The 26,914-nt window shown below is 34.3% G+C and overlaps 1 protein-coding gene and 1 long non-coding RNA gene across 4 annotated transcripts in view; one reads left to right on the top strand and one right to left on the bottom strand.

The window, feature by feature from the left end:
* Nucleotides 1-26,914, bottom strand: part of LOC135123560 (putative nuclease HARBI1) — an 85,294-nt gene that overhangs the window by 2,270 nt on the left and 56,110 nt on the right. The gene's annotated exons all lie outside the window — the stretch shown is intronic.
* Nucleotides 20,790-22,335, top strand: LOC135123079 (uncharacterized). The gene is made up of 2 exons (XR_010279536.1): nucleotides 20,790-21,755; nucleotides 21,811-22,335. It is a non-coding gene; the product is annotated as an uncharacterized LOC135123079 (long non-coding RNA).

Raw genomic sequence — 26,914 nt, 5'->3', positions numbered from 1 at the left:
TGTGTTTTAAAAACGATAAAGTTACCTTTTTATTTCACCACGGGTTTCATTGAAGTTCAGGACGAATTTTTGAGAACTATGTTTATATAACTATTACCCGTCACTGTGAGATCCATTCTGGCTTCCAGTAACGACAGTTTGGATAATTTGGCTGATGGCAGATAAAATTGCGCCTGTATGCGGAGCTCGAAAGCTCACCACTTACCCAAGAAGGACTCCACGACTGAACCAAAAAATGGCCATTCAATTGACGCAAGAACAATTCCAGGAGTTCCTTCGCGCTCACCAGCCGCCAGCCGCGAACGGGAGAAATTTTACATACTGCACCGCCCGATTCAATGGAACAAGATCGGCGTCGAAAGTCGAAGAATTCATCACTACTGCCTCCATATATAAAGACGTGGAAGGCGTTTCAGATGAAAATGCACTCAGAGGACTCCCGCTACTTTTGACTGACGAGGCAAGTCAATGGTGAAACGGAGTTAAACACCAAGTGCAAACTTAGGAGGACCTGATTCGATGGGCGTACGCGCCCGCAAAGTCGAACTTCCGGCTTTTCCAAGATATATTTGGCATGCCGCAACCAGAACACATGCGAATAGATCGATATATCACCGCTCAACGAGACATCTTCGCGAGATTATCCCGACGTATGGAAGAAAGTTGGCAGATCGATATCTTGTTCGGTCTGATACGAGCTGGCCTACGTAACCGTTTGAAGAGAGAAGAGATCCACTCCTTCGACGACCTCCTCACTAGAGTACGAGCAATAGAAGGGAATATTGTGCTGATCATTTATTGATTCCGATGCTTATTTGTCGTTAAAAACATATTCCTGTAATGTATTTTTTGTACTTTTTTCCATTTTATGGTTTTTTGTTATTTTTTTATTGTCATTTATTTATGATAGCATGGCCCGCCAAGAAATTTTTTGTTCGTTTTTTTTTTTTCGGAGGTCACGTCGTGCATATGTGAATGAGGTTACGTTTATTGCGAGTGCAGATTTTATCGAGTAGAATTTCTAGTGAATTGTGCATTACATATTCAATCGAACATGTGGAAACGTCTAGGCCGTTACCAGATATCCAGCTGCAAACAATTGCAGCGCAAATCAATTTGGAAAAAAGCAGTTCATCTGATTACGATTCAGATGATTCAGTGCGAGATCCAGAATGGATTCCAGAGACCCCTCCAGCACTTGTCGCACAAGAATTATCTGATAATATGAAAGTGCAAAATTCTTTTGAATCATCTGAGGAGGAAGATGAAAACCATGAACATATCGAAACTATTCTTCATGAATTGACAGTTGCAGAAATTGAGAACGGAAAACATTGAAAATGAAAATCCGTCAGAAGATGAGGTAACAAACGGTTTTGTTTGGAATGAGTACGTTGGACCCCATAAGGTATTTCCGTTTACTGGGCGTCAGCGATTACGCAAGGATTTACCCACAAACTGATGTCGGCAGTTGTAAACTCATGGATTGTATATAATGACATACAAAACAAGAACTCCCCATTGCTGAGTTTTTTGGTACCACTAGTAGAACAGCTAATATAAAAAGAAGACTTTGTGGACACGCTGGGAGACCTTCAAAACGACAGAAAATTATGATCAACTTTGGAGCTCATCTTCCTCAACAAACAACGTCACGACGACGATGTTACCGTTGCTCCCAAGCAAAGAGAGAAGCTCGCACAAAAACTATCTGTCCAGGTTGTGACATACCTTTATGTAAAAACTGTTTATGCCGCATCATCCAAATAAAATTATCGAATTATTGTATCCTTATTTGAATAAACTTATTTTTGTAAATATTTTCTAACTACTAATGGGACTTATAAAGCCCAAAGAAAAATACTGCTGGGATATATCATCCCAGGACTTTCATAAGGACCTGAGTAAAAAAATAAATGTACAGCCATTTATTCATATATTTTATGCTCGAAAGTGTTGTTCAGTTTTTTTAAAGAATTCGTACGACGTTAGGACAAATTCCGTAACGAAAGGGTTAAGTATCATTCATTGCAGATACACCAAACACCACAACTGAACGAGATATCTTAGATTACCTTGGTACTCTGAACAAGGACGTTTTATGTGAAAAGTTAGTTTCCAAGAAACCCGATGTTTACTCTTCTTTTAAAATTGCAGTTCCCAGAGATCTTAAAGAAACTCTCCTCTCTCCTAGTTATTGGCCTGAAGGTGTTTTGGTAAATATTTTTTTTTCGAAGAAGCACCCAGCAGACCATTAAACCATGACAAGCTCCATTAATTCGTCTCTCTATGCAATTAATTTATTTTAGGAATTTATTTTAGAATGTAAGTTGTGCGTTTTTGTTTATTGTAGTTTAATAAATGCAATTATTATTATTATTATTATTATGAAACTGCACCTGGAAGACTTGGAAAGGACACGAATCAGACACCTTATGCCCAGGAAGCAGCTCTTCATTAAACATTATGAAAAGGTTTCGCCCAGGGTACAAAAGATATGCAGAAGTCGCAAAAATTTATTTGCACTCACTAATCCCACCTTACTCTTAACAGATCCAAAATTTACTTTGCTAAATACTCTTACACCTGCAGCTAAAATATTCATCAAGTCGCAAATAAAACATTCGGGAACGGTGACAAAAGGTTTACGATGGACAAAAAAAGCGTTGTTATTGGCAATTTATAAATCGGGACCTAAAACCTATCGTTTTCTCCAGAAAAGTTTCAAATTGCCATCAATCCGAACACTGCATCATACGTAAATTGTATATTAATTGATCCTGGCTTAAACGGTGCCATCATTAACAACTGAAACCGATCTCAAATGGCATGAAGTGTTTTGAAAGGTACTGTGTGTGTTCGATGATCTTTATCTTCAGCCCAATCTTAACACTTTGCCTTGGTCTTCGGCAAATTTACCCGGCAAGACGCATAAATATGGCATAAAAACATACGTATTGGCTGAACCATCTGCGCTTACTCTAAACTGTTAGTCTACAGTAGACCCAAAGAGATCACAAGTGCAGTTGGACACGCATCGAAAGTAGTACTAGAACTTACGCGGGAACACTTCGATAAGGGACACAGTCTCTTTATGGACAATTTTTACAATAGTCATTCTTTGGCAAAACAATTGTTAGACAAGCAAACGTACTATACAGGTACGCTACGAGCAAATAGAAAAAGCAATTGTGGCGACGTAGTAAACACGAAACTGAAACCAGGGGATCTCATAACAAAATGTGACGAATTGAATGAAATTACAATGTGCAAGTGGCGCGATAAAAGGGAAGTGACTTTTATTAGCACCGAATATAGTGCTACTATGCAGGAAATAGAAAATCGAAGAGGTCAAAAGAAAATTAAGCCGGAGGCCATAATCCAGTACAATAAATTCATGTCGGGGGTCGACCATAAGGACCAAATGTTGGCCCACAAAGCATGTGATAGAAAAACCATAAGATGGTACAAGAAACTTGGTCTCCACACCTTACAAATTTTCCTTCTCAATGCTTGATATTTGTGTAATAAATACTCGGGACAGAGGGCCAACTTTTATGACCTGAAGGGATGCATTTACCTTCTAGGCTACCTAAAGCGGAGGGAACGAAGAGAAGAGTGCAGCGAAGAGACTGCAGAGTCTGTTATCAAAATAAAATTAAAGAACAAACAAATTTGTATTGCCCTAATTGCAGGCCTGTGCTTAAGAGCCCTGTTTTCGTGTATTTCATGGTTATGACAAGCAATTGTAATAATTGTTATTTTTTATTGTATAGATTAGATTTCAAGAAATAGATTAGTAATTTGAAATTTAGGGAGAAAAAAAATTGATTTTATTTTGATTTGTTGACTGTACGGGGAGTATTACAATCGCAAACAACTGCAGGGGATCTCAGCGATTTGTTGTAGTGAAATCCTGCTAAAAAAATTGAATTTCACGAAGCTACGGCATCCGTCTATTGGGATGGTACGACAACTTCGTCCAGGATATAGCTGCTGCTAACCATAACCTGGACCAGCTAGAGGTAGAAGCCCTGAAAGAAGAGGAGGCCCAGCGACACGCGACGAGCCTACTACACACTTCGGTCGTTGGCTATGTTGTCGCCTCCACCGTAATCTTCGCTGGTGTTCTGTTTCTGATACAACATGTCGTGCGAAGAAGAAGAAGACGTCTGTCGCCCTCCGCAAGACCGAGCCAGTTCCTAGCATTGGCACCGCTAGAGGTAGAGAATGCGGAACGGGAGGCAGAAGCATACAAACATTTCAAACCCCAGCAAAAAAAACACCATTCTTCTCCATAGATGTCGACCTCGACATCTAAAAACGCGATATCCTCGAAATTGCCCACTACCTTAAAATCGACAAAATGTGGAGAATCGTCTCCAAAAAGACGAATAAACCCACTCCCCTCATCCGGGTCATCTCCGCCGATGTATCCAGCATCGACGGCATCGTCCTCTTCGGCCGTCTCCACAGGTGCGAATTTGATCCATTAGTGGTGAAGAAGTCAAATTAGATCTGTTTTACACCATCATCGATCCGGTTATCCTTTCCAAAATCCTCAAACCGGTAAAAAGCCAAAGTTTCATTTCTACATCGACTTCCAGTTTAAAGAGGATCTTAGTAGGCATATATACGAAATGAACAAAAAAAACGAGTACTTCATATCAGAAGATCTATTTGACCACGCAAAAAATGAACTAGAGTACACTGCAAGTTTGAGAACCCTGAACAGAATAATAAAACCTATGGGGTATAAGTACAAATAAGTTGGCAATAGGAAAATTTTAGCAAAGGGACCATGCTTAAAATCCCTAAAACTTAAATTTTTACGAAGATATTTACAGTTATCTCAAGAAGATGCAACATTTAATTATTTGGATGAGAGCTTGAAACGCATTTAAACCTGATTCTGGAGGTTCCAAATCTTCAAAATATCTAGCATCACTCTTTTCTGTTGTCAAAAAGTTATGCAAGATACAAGCTGTATTTACTATTAAAATACTATATATATTCTGTACAGACAATTCAATTGGTCTGTAAAAGATTCGCCATTTTTGTCCTAAAATTGCAAATGCATTTTCAACAACCCTTCTGGCTTTGCACAATCTTGTATTGTAATTTTCTTTTTGTGTATCAATACGTGACTGTCGATAAGGATAAGGTTTCATCAAGTACGACTTTAAAGCAAATGCTTCGGTAAAGCGAAGACAAAGAAGTCGAACACGCCACCAGATTCTTCAGAAGAAGAAGAATATTATTCTCTCGTTTGCCTTGAAGCATATTCAAACAGTCGACCTAGAAAGGCATTCCTCGATAGCCGTCTGATTGAGGAATTTATCGTGAACAAAAACAGCACCAGTGAATCTGTCGATCCTACGATCAACGAAATTTTCGATGACGATAGGGATCAGCTCGCTGTCGACGACGATGTATTCATAAAAGTTTGCGATTACTACGAAGCAAGATTGGGCGCAGAAAAACGTCGGGGTGAAGAGGCCCGATATTTACCACGTGAAAAATAGTTGGGTTCCACAACGTTTCAGCTCTCTCCGTCTGGACGTGGTCTATCTGCGGCTGTGGGGCTAAAAATGCTCACAGGCAAAGAGGTGTTCAGAATGTATAACGAGGCCGAGACGACCTTTTCAGTTTGACCAGCGGGAATTTGTGGAGTTCTCGCATAAAATGTTGAAGGTGGTGCCTCAAAATCAAAATCTAGTGTCTGGCCGACGTGGTTTTTGTGCATTGAAAAAGTACAATGTAATACTGTGCCGAAACAAGGTAGTGATATTCTAGCCTGTTTTTCTGATAACAGAGCATCCCCTCTTTGTTTCGGTAGAATCAATAATCAAGATTATTGAACTGCGATTATCGTTATAAATTTATTGGGCGAACACAATGTACATAAAGCATGTTGGCCCAATTACGACGATTTTGGTTTAGAGGTTGCCAAATATAAGTTGAACAATGCTGCCGAATTTACAGACGAAGTATTGTTAAACATAATTAGTACAAAGTATAATTGTCATACCCTTCTATTTGAAATGAGATGTACATTTTTTTACGCCATCCGAAAACATGTATACGGCATATTAGACCGATGGAAAAAATAAATAAATATATTTCGACAAAAAAGTGAACATTTTTTTTATTTGTAAGATTCATTGACACATATATGTTATACATATATGATGGATACTTTTGCCTTTCGTGGTTTATTTCTGTTCAAGTATTCATTTTGATAACATGACAACAAAACGAGGTTGATTTACGTTTTAAAGCGCCTTTCACGGATATAGTCGCTGTAAATTATACTTTGTGACCAGATTCCAGAGTCCAAAACACGATGATAAGCAAACCCCAGATGTCAAAAATACACTTTGCAATCAAGAAATTGAAAGATTTATTAAAAAATTTGGGTTTTGGTACGTTTAAATTCAACGACCAATCGGAAGATTACCGAAAAAACCCAGCGCAATGGCTACAGGTAATTACCTACTTACACGAACCGAACACTTGTGTTGTGCAGCAAGCATGTCGTCATTGTATTAACAACGACGAAAACATACAAGGTTCTTGCCAAAATTGGGGCATTAGACAAAGAATTTTTAAAAAAGAGCGGGTCAATAATTTTCTAAATTATTTAGCTGCCGCGGCTAAAAAATTGAAAATAACTGCTATAGCGCACAACATGAAGAGGTTCGACGGTTGTTTCATTTTGCGAAAAATTTCTGAAAACGGAGTCGCTGGAGACCGCAAGTTTTGAGAACAGGGACATTTCTATAACATGCGGCGATTCAATCAGGTTAATTGAGAGCCTTAATTTTATACAGCTGCCCCTTGCGCGATTCGCTAAAGCGTTTAAAATTGAAGGTGTTAAGGGTTATTCCCCATATACCCGACCCACGAGTTGGGGGAGACCCCACCTATTGAAAGGCATATGCTAGATTACGATGTCCAATTTAAACGGAAATCTGAAAAATTTCAAACTGGAAAAACTGATGCTAGGAGGACGATTTCAAAGTTTGTGCAAAATTAACTGATGAACGCATTTATAAAGACAAAATGTAAAAAATTAAAGTTAAATATGCTGCACAAGTTTTTTCGCAGAGTGTCTGCTGTGATGAGACCTCTAGCTAAACAAGGTAAGAATTTTCACATTCAGTTGGTTTGTGTTTACGATTTTTTTTTAATTTCTAGAAAATATTGAAACACCACAGGTTTATCTGGATACTAGTGTGTTCTTACTGTTTATAGATAAATTGTTTGGTAGTGTCAATAGCTCATCTCTTGACACAGTCGATGGAAAGAAACTTCGAAGCGCAATTAAAGATAAGTCCCCCCACAACGAATTTTGGGATGAAGCTACGAGTATACGCGTTTTGCAGACAAAGCGGAAAAACGTCGTAACTCCATCTGGAAAAAATTGGATCACAACAATGAGAGGGTTAAAATACGTTTGGGAAAAATTGCAAAAAGATGGGTTTAAATTTCTATGCTTGCGCAATTTTAACCAGGATCCCCTGGAAAGTTTTTTTGGCGCAGTTTGGCAAGTCATAGGGCTAGAAATATTAACTCGAGCCATCTGCATTTAAAGGATCATTTAACAGTGTGCTCATTAATAATTTTACATCAAAACATTCAGCAGGTAGTAATTGTAAGGAAAATGTATAACCCCGGGTGCATCTCAAATTGAAAACCCAGCCACTGTGGGGTTGCAACCGCCTAAGAGGAAGCGAATCTGTGGGGTGGAGGTAAAAAGGCGGAGGAAGGCTCGCTTGAGATAAACCCCTAAGGCAAAAGGCAGAACATCCCAGGGGAGAGAGGACCTCAGGGTCAAAAAAGAGAGTGCGGTCTTCAAATTCCACACCTCCGGTAGCACAAAAGCAAAAGCGAATGAGGAGGCAGCACACCACCTCTAAAGAACATAGCTACACGGAGGTAGCTGCAAGTCATCTCCGTGAAGCTGTGATTGATGTACAACATCCACTTTGCAAGCTGACTGCTAACCAGGTGGAGTTGGTACAAAATGGCCTGATGGGAGCACTGGACAGACAACTTAACCATCGGGAAGGCAAACAGCCACATTCAGGAGCATCAAGTACACAGGAGAAATCCTAAAGATAACCGGTAAAGACGAGGTGTCTCTCGAATGGCTAAAGCAAACAGTGCGCTCTCTAACACCCTTGTGGGAAGGCGCACAACTTGGCTGAGCTCCCAAGGCTGGAAGTCCCTAATTTTTTTAAGGGGATTAGAAATAACCTAATGAAATGTCAGTAGTAGTTATATAGCTGGAATTCTAGGCCCGGTCAAATGAGGTCAAACTGGCCTAGAACCCATATTACCTTTTATCATCCTTCTATCCCCACTTTTATTGAGTAGCTGTGTAAATGTCCACGTATTCGCCTGTAAGGATTCTTTAGAATTGTGAATTCAATTACTTTACTGTTAGTAAATTTGAAATGTCTTCTTTCATCTCTGCCTTGAGTAAAGAATCTCACTTGCAAGCTTTTGTAACTTTAAAGGAAAATAAAAAACATTTAATCAAAAAATTTAGTCTTTTTACAAAATACGCTTGAAGAACCATTCTACCACATCGACCTACGGAAAAATTCACCGATTTAAATATCGACGACCCGAGGAAAATCGTAAACGGTTTGAAGTTGTATTTCCTAAATAAAAGTCCGATCGCTCAAACCCTCAACATCGATTTTATCGAAGGATGAAGAAGCCACTGAATTCGAAAAAAGCATCAACAGATACATGAAGAAAGCCTGCGAGTTTCAGAAATTACTGACTGAATCTAAAAAAGAACTTAAGGAATAGTTAAAAATCTAGGGTAGAGGTTGTTTCGTCTAGCTTTAATTAGTTTTTTATATATATATATATATGTCCATCGTTACTTTTGAGGAACTTTTTTTTTTGCATATATATAGCTGTAGCATTTCAATGAAAATTTCTTTCATTTTTTGTTTTAACACAAGATGAGTGTGATATTAGCAATAATTATACTCTATACTGAAAGTTACTTAACGGCACTTTTTGTGGTTTAGAACAAAACTAGTGAAAATACCACACTTGGTTCTTGAAAGATACTTTCTGTATACTAGATTTCACAGCGTTATTCGCATATAATACTGAAAGCTACTATTGGGAACCATTGTAATATGCAAAGGTAAAATTGAGAAACTAGTAGCTTACCAAAACTCCAAAACTCTAAACGATACTTTTGAAGATACGTTTGGCAGTTTTAAAAGCATGAAGGTTCTACCACCGCTTACTAGAGGGAGTCATTGTATTTTTCATGACATGTACCAATCATGCATTTAGAGATTATTAATTTTACCTCAAATGTAACATTTTAATTGATGTATAAAGAAGAGTGTTTTGTCGCGTTCACGATTTCTGAATAAAAAAACACTGGTGCTATTGTTTAAAAATAATTGTATACTCTACAGTCAATAGATTTAAAAAATGTTCCCTATTCAAATAAAAGATCTTCTGTAAAACCATCTAACGAGCATAATTTATGGTGTATGTAAATTATGAAAAACACGTGCATTGTAGTTAAAGATGCTATTGCTAAAAAGTTTAATTTTTGTCACAGATATATGTAACTATAACAAAAAAAGGTTTTACAAAGTAATAATTTAGTCTTTTTAATAATACTATTAAATGATTGACAAAAGTAATCTTAATGGTAATTATAAAATAAAATATTGCTTGTTGGAGAAGGGAAGTATTAATAATAAAAAAAAATATCTATGTTAATGAGACAGCTAATATTATTATTTCGGAATTATCAACTTTATCATCTTTGTCAGAAGTGCGACTTTTGTGACAGATCAAAAGAAAAAGTGTAAAGTAATAATACTGAATACTTAGAAATAACTTTCTAACTTCTTGCAAGTAGTATATAACTTTGAATCAGCTTAAAAATATTATAGATTTATTATATATAGATGATTTTATAGCATATTTAACCATTCACAAACATATGAAAATTGTCTATAAACCACGTGCACGAAATATATATATTTTTAAAGTACATAATATGTAGAAGAATGAAGCTTTCTTCGGACTAAAGAGTTAAACTTACTAGATAAATAAATACATTTACTATGAATTTACCGCAAAAGCGCTAGATATCTCCACATTACAACTAAAAATTTGTTTAAATAATTGCTAAATAGAAAATTTCTTACACCATGTGCTGTAGAATCACAAAGTAAAATGTTTTAAAGTCAGCAATGTCTTCTATTTTATTTTTGAATTAATGGAGTTTAAACAAGTATTGGCCATATCCATACAAATGACAAAATAAAGTATTAATTTTCTTCATAAAATAAAGTAAAAGTATCATTGTTTGCTACTTTTGGCGATAAGTCAACATAGAAATTAAAAATTCTAAAGCGTTTCCTGCTCGAAAAATAATGTTAATATTTATTTTTAGCCGATATAACCAACGAGTTAAAATGTAATTTTTCTTTCAATTGGAGACTAAAATTGAGAATCAGTGAATTAGCAACTTATAATGTTACTCAGAACGAGACTTTAGAGTATCCGAGAATGCTCGAAAGTAACCGTCGGTATAATAGGCCAGTGCCAAAAAATGTGAAAATGGTAAAAAGTGAAAAAAAATTAGAAGAGGACGATACCCATTCGAAAAGGAAGAAAAGATAACAAATCCTTTTATTACCTAGAACTTTGCTATTTAACTTTTTTCGATAGGGCTTGTAGTTTTGCCGAAAATCGTGATAAACCGTTTTCTACCCTTAAAAGCTCCCCCTCTTCCACTTCCCGACCTCAGATCGCCCGTAAATTACTTTTCCTTTTATTTTTGTTTTATTTTCTTCTTTTTCTAATGGGTGTCATCCTGTTCTAAATTTTTTTGATCTCAAAAATTATCGGCCCTGGCCTATAAGGGTTACGTGGAATAGCATAACGCAGCTAAATATTAATGAAAATAAACATTATAAGACTGTTGTATTATAAATCTTGTTAGATAAATTGTAAAGATGAGATCTTAAGAAACGGTTAATTAATGTGTCCAGATCTTTTAAAAACGATTTCAGATAAATCAAGGATAACGTCAGATTTGTTAGGGTTCCAGAATAATTACATTATCTAAGAGTTCTATTATAGAAGTAGAAAAAATGCACAGATTTTTGCCGATTGCCAAAACTTATTGTTATTAGTAATGCTTTAATTTTCTAGCATGTCATACCCGTCAAAGCAAAGAACAACGCTTTGGTTTCTAAAAAAATGTAAGTCCAATCTCGCTAAGAAAAGTTATTTGCCATAATATCCGCATTGAAAATACAAATTTATTTAAATAACTGCTAAGTACAAAATTTCTTAAAATCTCGGCCACACGCGTACAGAACGATACATTCGAGAAGCTGCGGGTGCTCGAAAGTAACACTGTTTGCTACTTTTGGCCATAAGTCAATAGAAATTAACAATATTAAAGCGTTTCCTGCTCTAAAAATAATGTTAATATTTATGTTTAGCCGATATAACCAACGAGTTAAAATGTAATTTTCCCTTCAATTGGAGACTAAAATTGAGTATCAGTGAATTAGCAACTTATAATGTTACTCAGAAGGAGACTTTTGAGTATCCGAGAATGCTCGAAAGTAACAGTCGGTATAATAGGCCAGTGCCAAAAAATGTGAAAATGGTAAAAAGTGAAGAAAAATTAGAACAGGACGATACCCATTGGAAAATGAAGAAAAGATAACACATCCTTTTATTACCTAGAACTTTGCTATTTAACTTTTTTCGATAGAACTTGTAGTTTTGCCGGAAATCGTGATAAACCGTTTTCTACCCTTAAAAGCTCCCCCTCTTCCACTTCCCGACCTCAGATCGCCCGTAAATTATTTTTCCTTTTATTTTTGTTTTATTTTCTTCTTTTTCTAATGGGTGTCATCCTGTTCTAAATTTTTTTGTTCTCAAAAATTATCGGCCCTGGCCTATAAGGGTTACGTGGAATAGCATAACGCAGCTAAATATTAATGAAAATAAACATTATAAGACTGTTATATTATAAATCTTGTTAGATAAATTGTAAAGATGAGATCTTAAGAAACGATTAATTAATGTGTCCAGATCTTTTAAAAACGATTTCAGATAAATCAAGGATAACGTCAGATTTGCAAGGGTTCCAGGATAATTACATTATCTAAGAGTTCTATTCTAGAAGTAGAAAAAATGCACAGATTTTTAACGATTGCTAAAAGTTATTGTTATTAGTAATGCTTTATAGCATACTCGTCAAAGCAAAGACAAGGCTTTGGTTTTAAAAAAACTTAAGTCTAATTTCGCTAAGAAAAGTTATTTGCCATAATCTCCGTATTAAAAATACAAATTTATTTAAATAACTGCTGAATCCAAAATGTCTTAAAACCTCTGCCACACGTGTACAGAGCGATACATTCGAGGAGCACAGAGTGCTCGAAAGTAACACTGTTTGCTACTTATAGCGATAAGTCAATATAGAAATTAAAAATTCTAAAGCGTTTTCTGCTCGAGGAATAATATTAATATTTAGTTTTCGGCAGATTTAACCAACGAGTTAGAATGACATTTGTTTGACAACTATTGATCCAAATTTAATATTTTATAATGTTACTCAGAACGAGACTTTTGAGCATCAGAGAATGCTCGAAAGTAACAGTCGGTATAATAGGCCAGTGCCAAAGACTTTGAAAATGGTAAAAAGTGAAAAAAAATTAGAACAGGACGATACCCATTTGAAAAGGAAGAAAAGATAACAAATCCTTTTATTACCTAGAACTTTGCTATTTAATTTTTTTCGTTAGAACTTGTAGTTTTACCGGAAATCGTGATAAACCGTTTTCTACCCTTAAAAGCTCCCCCTCTTCCACTTCCCGAACTCAGATCGCCCGTAAATTATTTTTTCCAATTTCTACTAATAAAATGGTCATTTTGAATGTTAAACGGCGCTATTAAAACAATAGTTCAATCGGAAGGATGAATAAAATGTTTACAGCAACACTTTATTCACACTGTCATTGACAACACGAACAAAGTAAAAAATCTAAAAATTCGCACTACCACTGAAATTTTCGTTGCTATGGATGTGTGGATATTCAACTAAAATTTGCAACGCTTGATAGTCCACCTCCTGTAAAACAATCCTAATGAAAGTCCAGGAACATCCTTTGAATTTGACCGTGACGAAAGTAGAGGCAGCTTAGGCAATTTACCTTCTTTAAATGTTCATCATATTAGTAATAGTGCAATCAATATTTATGTATATGGATCACCTAAACAATAAATTTTTTGAAAAATTTTCCAAATTGGAAAAAATTTTGTATGATACACGTGAATAAAGGAATTTTATTCACTTATACCATAAATAGCTATTTCCTTTTATTTTTGTTTTATTTTCTTCCTTTTCCAATGGGTGTCATCCTGTTCTAAATTTTTTTGTTCTCAAAATTTATCGGCCCTGGCCTATAAGGGTTACGTGGAATAGCATAACGCAGCTAAATATTAATGAAAATAAACATTATAAGACTGTTATATTATAAATCTTGTTAGATAAATTGTAAAGATGAGATCTTAATAAACGGTTAATTAATGTGTCCAGATCTTTAAAAAACGATTTCAGATAAATCAGGATAACGTCAGATTTATTAGTGTTCCAGAATAATTACATTATCTAAGAGTTCCATTCTAGAAGTAGAAAAAATGCACAGATTTTTGCCGATTGCCAAAACTTATTTTTATTAGTAATGCTTTAATTTTCTAGCATATCATACCCGTCAAAGCAAAGAACAACGCTTTGGTTTCTAAAAAAATGTAAGTCCAATCTCGCTAAGAAAAGTTATTTGCCATAATCTCCGTATTGAAAATACAAATTTATTTAAATAACTGCTAAGTACAAAATTTCTTAAAATCTCGGCCACACGCGTACAGAACGATACATTCGAGAAGCTGCGGGTGCTCGAAAGTAACACTGTTTGCTACTTTTGGCCATAAGTCAATAGAAATTAACAATATTAAAGCGTTTCCTGCTCTAAAAATAATGTTAATATTTATGTTTAGCCGATATAACCAACGAGTTAAAATGTAATTTTCCTCTCAATTGTAGACTAAAATTGAGTATCAGTGAATTAGCAACTTATAATGTTACTCAGAACGAGACTTTTGAGTATCCGAGAATGCTCGAAAGTAACAGTCGGTATAATAGGCCAGTGCCAAAAAATGTGAAAATGGTAAAAAGTGAAGAAAAATTAGAACAGGACGATACCCATTGGAAAATGAAGAAAAGATAACACATCCTTTTATTACCTAGAACTTTGCTATTTAACTTTTTTCGATAGAACTTGTAGTTTTGCCGGAAATCGTGATAAACCGTTTTCTACCCTTAAAAGCTCCCCCTCTTCCACTTCCCGACCTCAGATCGCCGGTAAATTATTTTTCCTTTTATTTTTGTATGATTTTCTTCTTTTTCCAATGGGTGTCATCCTGTTCTAAATTTTTTGTTCTCAAAAATTATCGGCCCTCGCCTATAAGGTTTACGTGGAATAGCATAACGCAGCTAAATATTAATGAAAATAAACATTATAAGACTGTTATATTATAAATCTTGTTAGATAAATTGTAAAGATGAGATCTTAAGAAACGATTAATTAATGTGTCCAGATCTTTTAAAAACGATTTCAGATAAATCAAGGATAACGTCAGATTTGCAAGGGTTCCAAGATAATTACATTATCTAAGAGTTCTATTCTAGAAGTAGAAAAAATGCACAGATTTTTAACGATTGCTAATAGTTATTGTTATTAGTAATGCTTTATAGCATACTCGTCAAAGCAAAGACAAGGCTTTGGTTTTAAAAAAACTTAAGTCTAATTTCGCTAAGAAAAGTTATTTGCCATAATCTCCGTATTAAAAATACAAATTTATTTAAATAACTGCTGAATCCAAAATGTCTTAAAACCTCTGCCACACGTGTACAGAGCGATACATTCGAGGAGCACAGAGTGCTCGAAAGTAACACTGTTTGCTACTTATAGCGATAAGTCAATATAGAAATTAAAAATTCTAAAGCGTTTTCTGCTCGAGGAATAATATTAATATTTAGTTTTCGGCAGATTTAACCAACGAGTTAGAATGACATTTGTTTGACAACTATTGATCCAAATTTAATATTTTATAATGTTACTCAGAACGAGACTTTTGAGCATCAGAGAATGCTCGAAAGTAACAGTCGGTATAATAGGCCAGTGCCAAAGCCTTTGAAAATGGTAAAAAGTGAAAAAAAATTAATTAGAACAGGACGATACCCATTTGAAAAGGAAGAAAAGATAACAAATCCTTTTATTACCTAGAACTTTGCTAATTAATTTTTTTCGTTAGGACTTGTAGTTTTACCGGAAATCGTGATAAACCGTTTTCTACCCTTAAAAGCTCCCCCTCTTCCACTTCCCGACCTCAAATCGCCCGTAAATTATTTTTTCCAATTTCTACTAATAAAATGGTCATTTTGTATGTTAAACGGCGCTATTAAAACAATAGTTCAATCGGAAGGATGAATAAAATGTTTACAGCAACACTTTATTCACACTGTCATTGACAACACGAACAAAGTAAAAAATCTAAAAATTCGCACTACCACTGAAATTTTCGTTGCTATGGATGTGTGGATATTCAACTAAAATTTGCAACGCTTGATAGTCCACCTCCTGTAAAACAATCCTAATGAAAGTCCAGGAACATCCTTTGAATTTGACCGTGACGAAAGTAGAGGCAGCTTAGGCAATTTACCTTCTTTAAATGTTCATCATATTAGTAATAGTGCAATTAATATTTATGTATATGGATCACCTAAACAATAAATTTTTTGAAAAATTTTCCAAATTGGAAAAAATCTTGTATGATACACGTGAATAAAGGAATTTTATTCACTTATACCATAAATAGCTATTTCCTTTTATTTTTGTTTTATTTTCTTCCTTTTCCAATGGGTGTCATCCTGTTCTAAATTTTTTGTTCTCAAAATTTATCGGCCCTGGCCTATAAGGGTTACGTGGAATAGCATAACGCAGCTAAATATTAATGAAAATAAACATTATAAGACTGTTATATTATAAATCTTGTTAGATAAATTGTAAAGATGAGATCTTAAGAAACGGTTAATTAATGTGTCCAGATCTTTAAAAAACGATTTCAGATAAATCAAGGATAACGTCAGATTTGTTAGGGTTCCAGAATAATTACATTATCTAAGAGTTCTATTATAGAAGTAGAAAAAATGCACAGATTTTTGCCGATTGCCAAAACTTATTGTTATTAGTAATGCTTTAATTTTCTAGCATGTCATACCCGTCAAAGCAAAGAACAACGCTTTGGTTTCTAAAAAAATGTAAGTCCAATCTCGCTAAGAAAAGTTATTTGCCATAATCTCCGTATTGAAAATACAAATTTATTTAAATAACCCCTAAGTACAAAATTTCTTAAAATCTGTGCCACACGAGTACAGAACGATACATTCGAGAAGCTGAGGGTGCTCGAAAGTAACACTGTCTGCTACTTTTAGCCATAAGTCATTAGAAATTAACAATATTAAAGGGTTTTCTGTTCGAAAAATAATATTAATATATAGTTTTCGGCAGATATAACGAACGAGTTAAAATGACATTTTTCTTTCAACTATAGATCCAAATGCAATATCAGTGAATTAGTAATTGAGGCGCTAGGCGGAATAATCACCCGACTTGACTTAAGGCTCTTCCTTACAGTCATTAAAATCTGCCGAAATACGGCAAAACGCCACTTCCAATATCATCCTTACTATAGCACTTGAAGACTTGTGCGACATATCTATTTGTTCGTGATACAAAAATCTTCATGGAAATAGTTTTTATATTGCATTAAAGGCTTCCGTTTTTTTAATAAAAAATAAAAACAGAAAAATTATTTTTCTCTTTGAGCCAAAACTATAACGTATTTTGGCTTAAAAAAATCTGACAGTGTAGATAATATTATTGCTCACCTGGGGTTAATAATTATTTTTTCGTTAAACTATCCATCTTTTAGTTATTGTTGATTAAAGCAAGACCTAAAAAGGGCATTTTTTCTAAATGTAGGCAACCAAACATCTTCTTTCGTCAAGAACGAGCCAAGAAAGTGTATGATTTACGATAGGGGTTGGCCACTATTGAGAGATTATACGGATTTAAAACCTTTGTTGAGAAAATATGCAAATGAGGTGACCGTAGTGTGTTCTACCTGAAGGTTGTGGAATCGTACAATTATGTAGGAGTATTATATTAATCTAATTTCAGAATAACAAATAAATAAAAAAAAAAATGGAAAATTATTTGGAAAAGTTTTATTTAAAAGCCATGCTCCCAGAAATTATTGATTCACGATGGAGTCGAAATCAGCAGCTTCGTCCTATAATAGAAAAAGATTTATGATTTACAGACCATTATTTATTTTTATATCATTATATTTATTATACTCTATCTCAGTCAAAAAAATTTATATACATTTTTAAATTTAGAAGAGGCTATAATATGTATAAAGATATGTAAGTAATTCAACACATACATTGGATTATTAGTGTCACATATAATCGAATCTTCATTGTGTGCTTTGGAAAAAGTTGTTCTATTCTTTTCTTTTTCAGTAATTGATAATTTTAAAATTTGCCTAATTTATCTCACATTTGGGATCAGCAGTAATTATAGCTGTTGAAACAAGTTAGGCAGTTTTGTAAAAAATCCAAACTCGGTTATTTATTTGTTATTCTGAAATTAGATTAATATAATATACCTACATAATTGTACGATTCCACAACCTTCAGGTAGAACACACTACGGTCACCTCATTTGCATATTTTCTCAACAAAGGTTTTAAATCCGTATAATCTCTCAATAGTGGCCAACCCCTATCGTAAATCATACACTTTCTTGGCTCCTTCTTGACGAAAGAAGATGTTTGGTTGCCTACATTTAGAAAAAATGCCCTTTTTAGGTCTTGCTTTAATCAACAATAACTAAAAGATGGATAGTTTAACGAAAAAATAATTATTAACCCCAGGTGAGCAATAATATTATCTACACTGTCAGATTTTTTTAAGCCAAAATACGTTATAGTTTTGGCTCAAAGAGAAAAATAAGTTTTTCTGTTTTTATTTTTTATTAAAAAAACGGAAGCCTTTAATGCAATATAAAAACTATTTCCATGAAGATTTTTGTATCACGAACAAATAGATATGTCGCACAAGTCTTCAAGTGCTATAGTAAGGATGATATTGGAAGTGGCGTTTTGCCGTATTTCGGCAGATTTTAATGACTGTAAGGAAGAGCCTTCAGTGATTATTTCGTAAATTGCATAAAAATATTCTTTATGATTTTTTTAGGGTGCTATGTAAACCACTTCTTAATGTCGGGTCTGGTGAATAAGTTGCTGTTAATTTTTAGTTAAGTTGTTAGTTCGAATTTCAAGAAATGAGTGGAATAGTCACCCTACTTGAATTAGGTCGTTACTGCGTAAATTGCATAAAATACTTAATTGAAGGCCCGCAGAACAGGTACGCTGTGACATCATTCGATCAAGTAACCTGTGAAACAAAAGCGTCGCGAATTACAATTGTCTAAATAAAATAAAAAGAAAACTTTATACGAAATTGAGTTTTATTGTTAGGAATACTTAGAAATTAATGTATGGTAATTTAATTTTGTTGGTATGTATTTTATATAATCGTTACTAAACTTTGCTCCATACCCTAGAGGTAAGAACATATCGTTTGCCAAAATCAGTCTTATCCTTAGATCATATAATAAATAGATACCAATACTCAAACTGAAAGCTGTGACTAGACATGAAGCTATCTGTTGTCGTTTTCTACGTCAAGAAGAGTAGTATAATGCTATCCTTGTGTGATCACCACATCTTCATCTTTGTTAGATGCATTTCATCTGTATATGTCTATTTCACTTCTATCCTTGTACCGCACCAGCACAACAAATCGCTTTTGACAGATGTTTCTTCTAACCTCTCTTTCGAGTTGTTGTACAGAAAACAATTTTAGAATTTAGAACAAAGATCCTATTTTAAGTGATGTAATCATAAAGGATCACAATTGCTGCCCAATAATTTACTATTCCTTTCATTATCTACTGTGAATTATTTATAAAATCAAGCTGTCAACATCTTTCGTACGAAGTTAGTTCAGACATACTTCCTAAAATTTAGGCGCGCAAAATTCAAATAGTGATCAGGCAAGGATAGCTTCATTGTAATCCCTCCATGCACGAGAGAGATGTGTGACAAGAGGATGTCGTCACAGGCTCTGCTAGGGAAAGAACACGGCATGGTGGTATCTATTTATTATATGATCTAAGGTCTTATCTTAACAAGTACTAGCCCCGCCCACCCGCCCTCTATTTTTTTTTAAAGAGTATATCATTGGCCAAAATCAATCGTACTTTAGGAAGTACCAGCCTCGCCCACCCTCTATTCTTTTAGAGGGTATATTATTTGCCAAAATCGTCTTATCCTAGCAAGTACTAGCCCCACCCATCCACTCTATATTTTCTTAAAGAGTATACCATTTGGCAAATTCAGTCTTATCCCCCCCCCCCCTGCTTTCTTAGAGGATATGTCATTTGCCAAAATCAGTCGTATCTTAGGAAGTACTATTGTGTTCATATTTTATTTAGGTTTGTTTAACATTATTAAAATTGTACTGAAAACCTTATCTAAAATGTTTGAAACCTTAATAGCCGTGTTTGTATTAAAAAATAAGTAATATACGGAATAACGACCTAAAGTAAAGTAATACTCCTATTTTATTTTTTTATTTAACGGCTACTGTTAAATATAAAACAATGATTATTTGAAAATATTGTTAATTTTTTCCCCCACAATGTCCACTTAAAATAACACTGATAAGTTACGTATAAAACAAATTAACAGTTTTTTGTGTTTATTGTAAAGTGAGCTATTTTGAGTTAGGTGGTTATCCCATCCATTGCCTCAATTTCTAATGTTACTCAGAACGACACTTTTGAGTATCAAGGAATGCTCGAAAGTAACAATGGTTATAACGTTACATGGAATAGCATAACGCAGCTAAATATTAATGAAAATAAATATAATAAGAATGTGATGTTATAAATATTGTTAGATGAATTGAAAGGATGAGGTCTAAACGAGCGAATAATTTATGTGACCAGAGATCTTTTAAAAAAGATTTCAGATAAATCAAGCATAGCGTCAGATTTGTTAGGGTTCCAGAATAATCTGAGTCTAATCTCGCTAAGGAAAATTATTTACCGATCCATGTATTGCACACACAAATTTCCTTAAGTATCTGCAAAAAACAAAATTTCTTAACATCTCTGCCAGTGCGTGTACAGAACGATACTTTCGAAGAGTAAAGCGTGCTCGAAAGTAACATTGTTTGCTACTAAGAGACCGATAAATCAGTGTAGAAATTAAAAATACTAAAGCGTTTATTGCTCGAAAAATAATATTAATATTTAGCTTTCGACAGATATCGAGCGAGCAATATAATTTGTAATCGAGTTACATTTGAAATAACATTTGAACAAGGTACGTGTGTCTTACCAAATTCTGATGATTAATGATGTCTACAGTTCCGCCGTTTAGCTGCATTAATGGGCTTTGGAAATTTTATTAAAATTAATGCTAAAAATTTTAAATTGTACTGAGTCGTTTAGTTTTGCAATTCTGCAGTTTTTAAAATTCATCCCTATTTGTTACATGATTTGAATATGTATTCGCCTGTGGTATTTGCAGTAAGACCTTGACCGATATTGGATGTAACTTGAACCACTGTTCAACTGTTCGTTACGTTTGAGGTTAAGTTGATTGTGTTTTCCAAGTGTTTTCGAACTGAATTGTGTCTTTTTCTGAATTCTTTAAGTAACTGAAAGGCCGTAACGAACAATTTTTTGCTTTTGTTGTGTTTCGTAGTGAAAATCCTCTTAAAAAAACAGTTCTTTTCAGAACTAACTTGTTTTCATTTTGGGCCGTTTTTTGGCTTAAATTTTCAACAAATTCAAGAACTTGATGAAAAATGGCTTTTACATTGGAACATAAGACTTTTATGATTGAGTCTTACTTTCGAAATGGTCAAAAAATCGACGGACAATGGCAATATTCAATTCCTGACACGTGGACCGAATTTAAAGAGCAATTTCCAAACAATATTGTGGATTATGCTAATTTTTGCAATGCTTTAAAGCGTAGTGTGGGACAGTTCAGAGAAACTGGGTCTTTGCAAAGAAAACCAGGAACTGGCAGAACAAAAAACAAGAGAACTCCTGAAAATATTGAAAATGTTCGAGCAATCATGGACGAAGTCCCAATTACGTCTGTTCGTCATTTGCAACAACAAGTGGACTTGTCGTATGGCACTTGCCGAACAATATTGAAAAAAGACTTGGGATTATTTGCTTATCGATTACAATGTGTGCAGGAATTACATCACGGGGATTTCCCAATCAGACGTGAATACTGTGAGTAATTTTTGAACACATTTGATGATGAACTGCTAGAGAAGACATTTTTTACGGATGAAGCTTGGTTCCACTTGAGTGGTTATGTTAATTCCCAAAATATGCGAATGTGGAACCAAGAGAAACCACCATTCTATGTTGAGGCCCCACTTCATGCACAAAAAATTGGTGTTTGGGCTGCAATTAGCCGAAGACGCATCATAGGCCCATTCTTTTTTAATGGTAAGAAAATGAAAACTAAAGTTTTAACTTTCTTCTTCAACTTATCATTTTTTAGGCAATTTAACAGCCATTCGATATTTGGAAGAAATTTTGGGGCCATTCATAAGAGAACTCCATGATGATGAATTAGCTTTTGGTTTTTTCCAACAAGACGGTGCCACAGCACATACTGCTCAAATAACAATAGCGACATTACGAGAGTTTTTTGACCAAAGAGTTATTAGTCGAAATACTGAACATATCTGGCCTCCAAGATCATGTGATCTTACACCTGCTGATTTTTTTCTCTGGCCGCATTTAAAGAACACAATTTATTGTACTCCTGTTAATGATTTGGAAGATTTAAGGAACAGAATAACCGAAAAAATCAACGAAATAAACAACAATGAGGTTATGTTGAACAATGTCATTGATGCAGTTCGAAGAAGAGTTTTGCTGTGTTTACAAGAAAATGGGGAACATTTTCAGCATTTATTGTGAATGGGGACTTTAAATAAAGTGTTTAATGCTCTAATGGAAATTAATTGTGAATTTAAGTGTAATTTTTTTTTATTAAAAAGTAAATGATGAAAATTCAAAATTTTGGTTTGTTTTTGGCTGAAAAATGTGTTTGCACAAGTCGATTTACCTCATTAAGGTGAAAGCAAACCATCATCGATTTAAAAGTCGATTCCTTTACTGTGGTCAGACTTGATGGAATTATATTCACCGAATTGGCCCCCACATTTCAGGATACGTTCAAAACAAAGAAGATGAGTCTTACTAAATCAAAAATCTGAACATTTAAATGGTTAATTATTGATTAATTCATTATTTAAATTCCGTTCTGAGTTCACGCCATTTTTTTCTTTCGATCTGTCAATTTCGTCGTCTTCGTTGATTCACTATTAAAGTCTCTCCAATTGGTTACAATCGTCCGACTTGTCAAAAGGGAAAATATTAAAAGATGTCACCCCCTTCGGGAGTTACAGGAACCTTTAATTAATCCGTTTTGTTACGCGCCAAAACAGTTTGTGCTTGAATTGATATTAGCAAAATGTCCAAAAAATATTGCTCTGTGCCTGCTTGTGGAGTAATCAAGGATCCTAGAGACCACAAAATAATGCACAGATTCCCTTCAAACACTGTGAACAAAAGGTTGTGGTGCAAAAAGGTTTTTAATGCTACAAGTAGGTACCCAAACATGAATCTTTTACCTCAGGGAATGTATAGGCATTAAAACCATTTCATGATAATATTGCCAATAATTTATACTTTTGAGAGAAGTTGTTATTATTTAAATAAAAGACTTAAACCCGGCTCTGTTCCTACTTTGTTCCTCCATGGTTCCAAGTCACCGCTACCTGTTCCTACTTCTTCAAGCTGCCCAGCAAGTAATAAACGTGATCCAGAATGCAGCTTCATAATTCCTGAGACACATTCCGATAACAATGTAAACACCTCAAAGAAAAATTTTCCTACTGCATATCCCTTTGAAGACGATCCACGCCCATGGCGTTGTGATTTTGGCACCGGTACCGACATTTTGCCTCTTTTTCTAGTAAAAACCGAAATACATGATGTCATTGTGTCAAAAAGTCAGACCATGACAGACATTTAGCTGACATTACAGATTCCTTTCCCTCCCGACGTATGCGCCCTCACATGTCACATTTAAGGGATTGGGGAGACTTTAATAGTGAATCAACGAAGACGACGGTCAATTTAATTATGAAGTTATGAACTATGTGGATCAATCATCGACGTGACTTCTCCGAAACAAATGAAAATCAAGAAATGACTCGATTACAAATTATATTGCTCGCTCGATATAAGATATAACCAATAAATTGAAATGTAATTTTTCTTTCAATTAGAGACCAAAATTGAATATCAGTGAATTAGCAACTCATAATGTTAGTCAGAACGAGACTTTTGAGTATCAGAGAATGCTCGAAAGTAACAGTGGGTATAACGTTACGTGTAATTGTATAACGCAGCTAAATATTAATGAAAATAAATACATATAATAAGAATATTATGTTATAAATATTGTTAGATATATTGTAAAGATGAAATCTAAAGAAATGATTAATTTATGTGTCCAGATCTTTTAAAAAAGATTTTAGATAAATCAAGGATAACGCCAGATGTGTTAGGGTTCCAGAATAATTATATTATCTAAGAGTTCTATTCCAGAAGTGGAAAGAATGCACAGATTTTTACCGATTGCCAAAAGTTATTGTTATTAGGAATGCTATATATGATACTTGTCAAACGCTTTGGTTTTTAAAAAAATTTTAGTCCAAACTCGCTAAGAAAAGTTATTTGTCATAATCTCCGTTTTAAAAATACAAATTTATTTAAATAACTGCTAAATATAAAATTTCACAAAGTCTCTGCCAACACGTGTACCGAAAGATATTATCGAGGAGCAGAGTGTGCTCGAAAGTAACACTGTTTGCTACTTATAGCGATAAGTCAATATAGAAATTAAAAATAATATAACGTTTTCTGCTCGAAAAATAATATTAACATTTTCGGCAGATATAACCAACCAGTTAAAATGTCATTTTTCTTTCAATTGGGAACCTAAATTTTTAATATCAGTGAATTAGCAACTCATAATGTTATTCAGAACGAGAATTTTGAGTATCAGGGGATGCTCGAAAGTAACAGTGGGTATTAAGTATGTATAACATTATATGGAATAGCATAACGCAGCTAAATATTAGAGTGTTTGCGCAAGGGTATTGTTCGTTATAACTACTTATAATCATATAAGCAGCCCATTTTACTGTAATTAAAGAAATACAAATTTTACTTTGCGCATATGTACTAAGTTGTTAGAGTTATAAACAACAGATGTTCTAATAAGTTAGGTTATGTGGTCGATTACTGAAGTTAAAGGTAACGTCAACACCTACTTCCATGTGTGACAGGATAAGGTCGAATTTTTGAATTGGCTCCGTTATTTTTATAAAAGTGTAAAGAATCGGTGTTTAGGGTATACAGTACACCGCGCGATATGGTTATGACCATAACGACGGGTTTTTATAAGCGAAAAAGTCCCTTGCACAAATACTTTAATAATGAAAAAGAATTCGTCAAAAGTCATTTCGACACATATATCTAATACTACTATATTGCTAACTCTTCAGAAGTAACATGGAAACGGTGTTCACGGACAGAGAGAGACAGAAGATGTTGTTTCTGTCTATAAGAGTACCGAGGGTCTGTGCGCATGTAGACAAAATAGAAGCGAAAGTACGAAATGTCAAAACGCATCCAGTCACGCTATCGACTACAAATCAACCAAGTACGAGTGCATGCACAGTACTGTTTAGTACCACAGAGAGACAGATAGGTCCGATATATTGCTCTGCCGTTATGTTTTCGGAATCTTTTGGGGCCAGTTAGCAATATAGTACTATTAGATATATGTTTCGACAGGACTTCCTTCGCCCCCGAAGTGCAGTGCCACAAATCCCCTTCTTTGAAAAATTAAAAAATTAGATTCTGGGAATTTGTATTCAATAAAACAAATACAAGAGTATGCTATTTTATAAAATTTATTATAAACATTTTTGTGATGTTATGACATTAATAGGGATATTGGGCAAATTTTGGTTAGCGTTTTACGATATACACGGATATTCTTAGCATACATATAAAATACAATCGGTCCGGTAGGTTTGGAGATTATCTGCCCAATAAAAATCTGAACGGACGGTCCACAGACTGAGCCACAAAACCTAATTTTTCATACTCTATGGGTCATGAAATGTCGAGAAAACATAGAAGTCGCCAGTCGCCCTCCGATTGACTCGATTACAATAATTTCTTTGCTTAGGGTCAGAAAGTAAAAATAAAATTCGCAATATTAAATTTTATAATTTTTCGAACATTTTTTATTTTATAGAAAGTGTATTTCCAAAACACCGAAAACACACAAAATATTTGTCGAGCGACGAATAAAAATTTTTGAACCGAAGAGATTAACTGTGACTTATTTATAATTTTATAAACAACGACTTTGACGACGCCGTAAACACTTAGCAATTATTTGATGTTTCCGGGCTATTTTAAGATTACCATGGCAACGGAAAGCAAAAAGCACGTGTGCCGGAAGTTCGACCTCCCGCATCCTGGTGAATGTGAAAAAGTCATAAAAAAAGTTCATGAGTGCAAAATATATATTTACAGCACATTATCAACGGGAATATACCTTTCTCTGCAATATTCGTAGTATTAAAAATGTTAATGTTTATACATCGGAAGAATGTCACGTAGACATTTGTTTGATTTGAATAAGTTTATCGCCTCAGAACTGACGACTAAAATTATTCATAAGCCTCAATTGAACAAAATACTTTGAATGTTATTATTATAATTCTTACCTTATCATTATTTTATTGTTATAAAGACGGGCGTGTTCTTACATTTTCGAGAAAATAGGGTGGCTCGTTCTTCATTTGATGAATAATAAATTAACTGATTCATTAATTTCTTTGAGTCACCTGTTTAAGAAAATCTACAAAATATGAATGCAATAAGTTACAAGTATAGTCTGATCATATTTTGCACATTTTCGAAAGAATTTATTCGGAAAAATTTTAAGATGACGTAATCAATTTTTTGAGGTTGATAAACAGATATATCTTGATTAAAAATTTACCATGCCTACAGTAACTTCAAAACGTCAAGATTTTAAAGTATTCAGTTTTGCAACTCTTGATTCAATCAATAAAATAAATTGCCTCAATCATTAATTTTTTTCAGGCACCCCGTATAAGCAAATCTAAAAATATTAATGCAGTGATAAATCACAAATACAGACTCATCATATTTTGCACATTTAAGATAGGATTCCTTCAGCAAAATTTTGGGATGGTGTCATCAATTTTTTAGGAGGGATGAGCAAATTCATTTTGATCAAAAATATACCATGCTTATGATAACTTTAAAACGTCTCCAAGATCTCAAAGCATTCGGTTTTGTAGCACCTGATTAAATCAATAAAATAAATTCACACATTCATTAATTTTTTTGAGTCATCCTGTATACGCAAATCCAAAAAATATGAATGAAATAATAAATCACAAGTACAGACTCATTATATTTTGTGCATTTTAGATAGAATTTATTCGGCAAGCTTTTGAACTGACGTCATCAATTTT

Source organism: Zophobas morio, unplaced genomic scaffold (genome assembly GCF_036711695.1).
Source record: "Zophobas morio isolate AGI-343-1 ecotype UQ-CSIRO unplaced genomic scaffold, CSIRO_AGI_Zmor_V1 ptg000006l, whole genome shotgun sequence".
NCBI lineage: Eukaryota > Metazoa > Arthropoda > Insecta > Coleoptera > Tenebrionidae > Zophobas > Zophobas morio.
The sequence above is the reverse complement of the archived record's forward strand: the minus strand, read 5'-3'. Positions and strand labels throughout refer to the sequence as shown.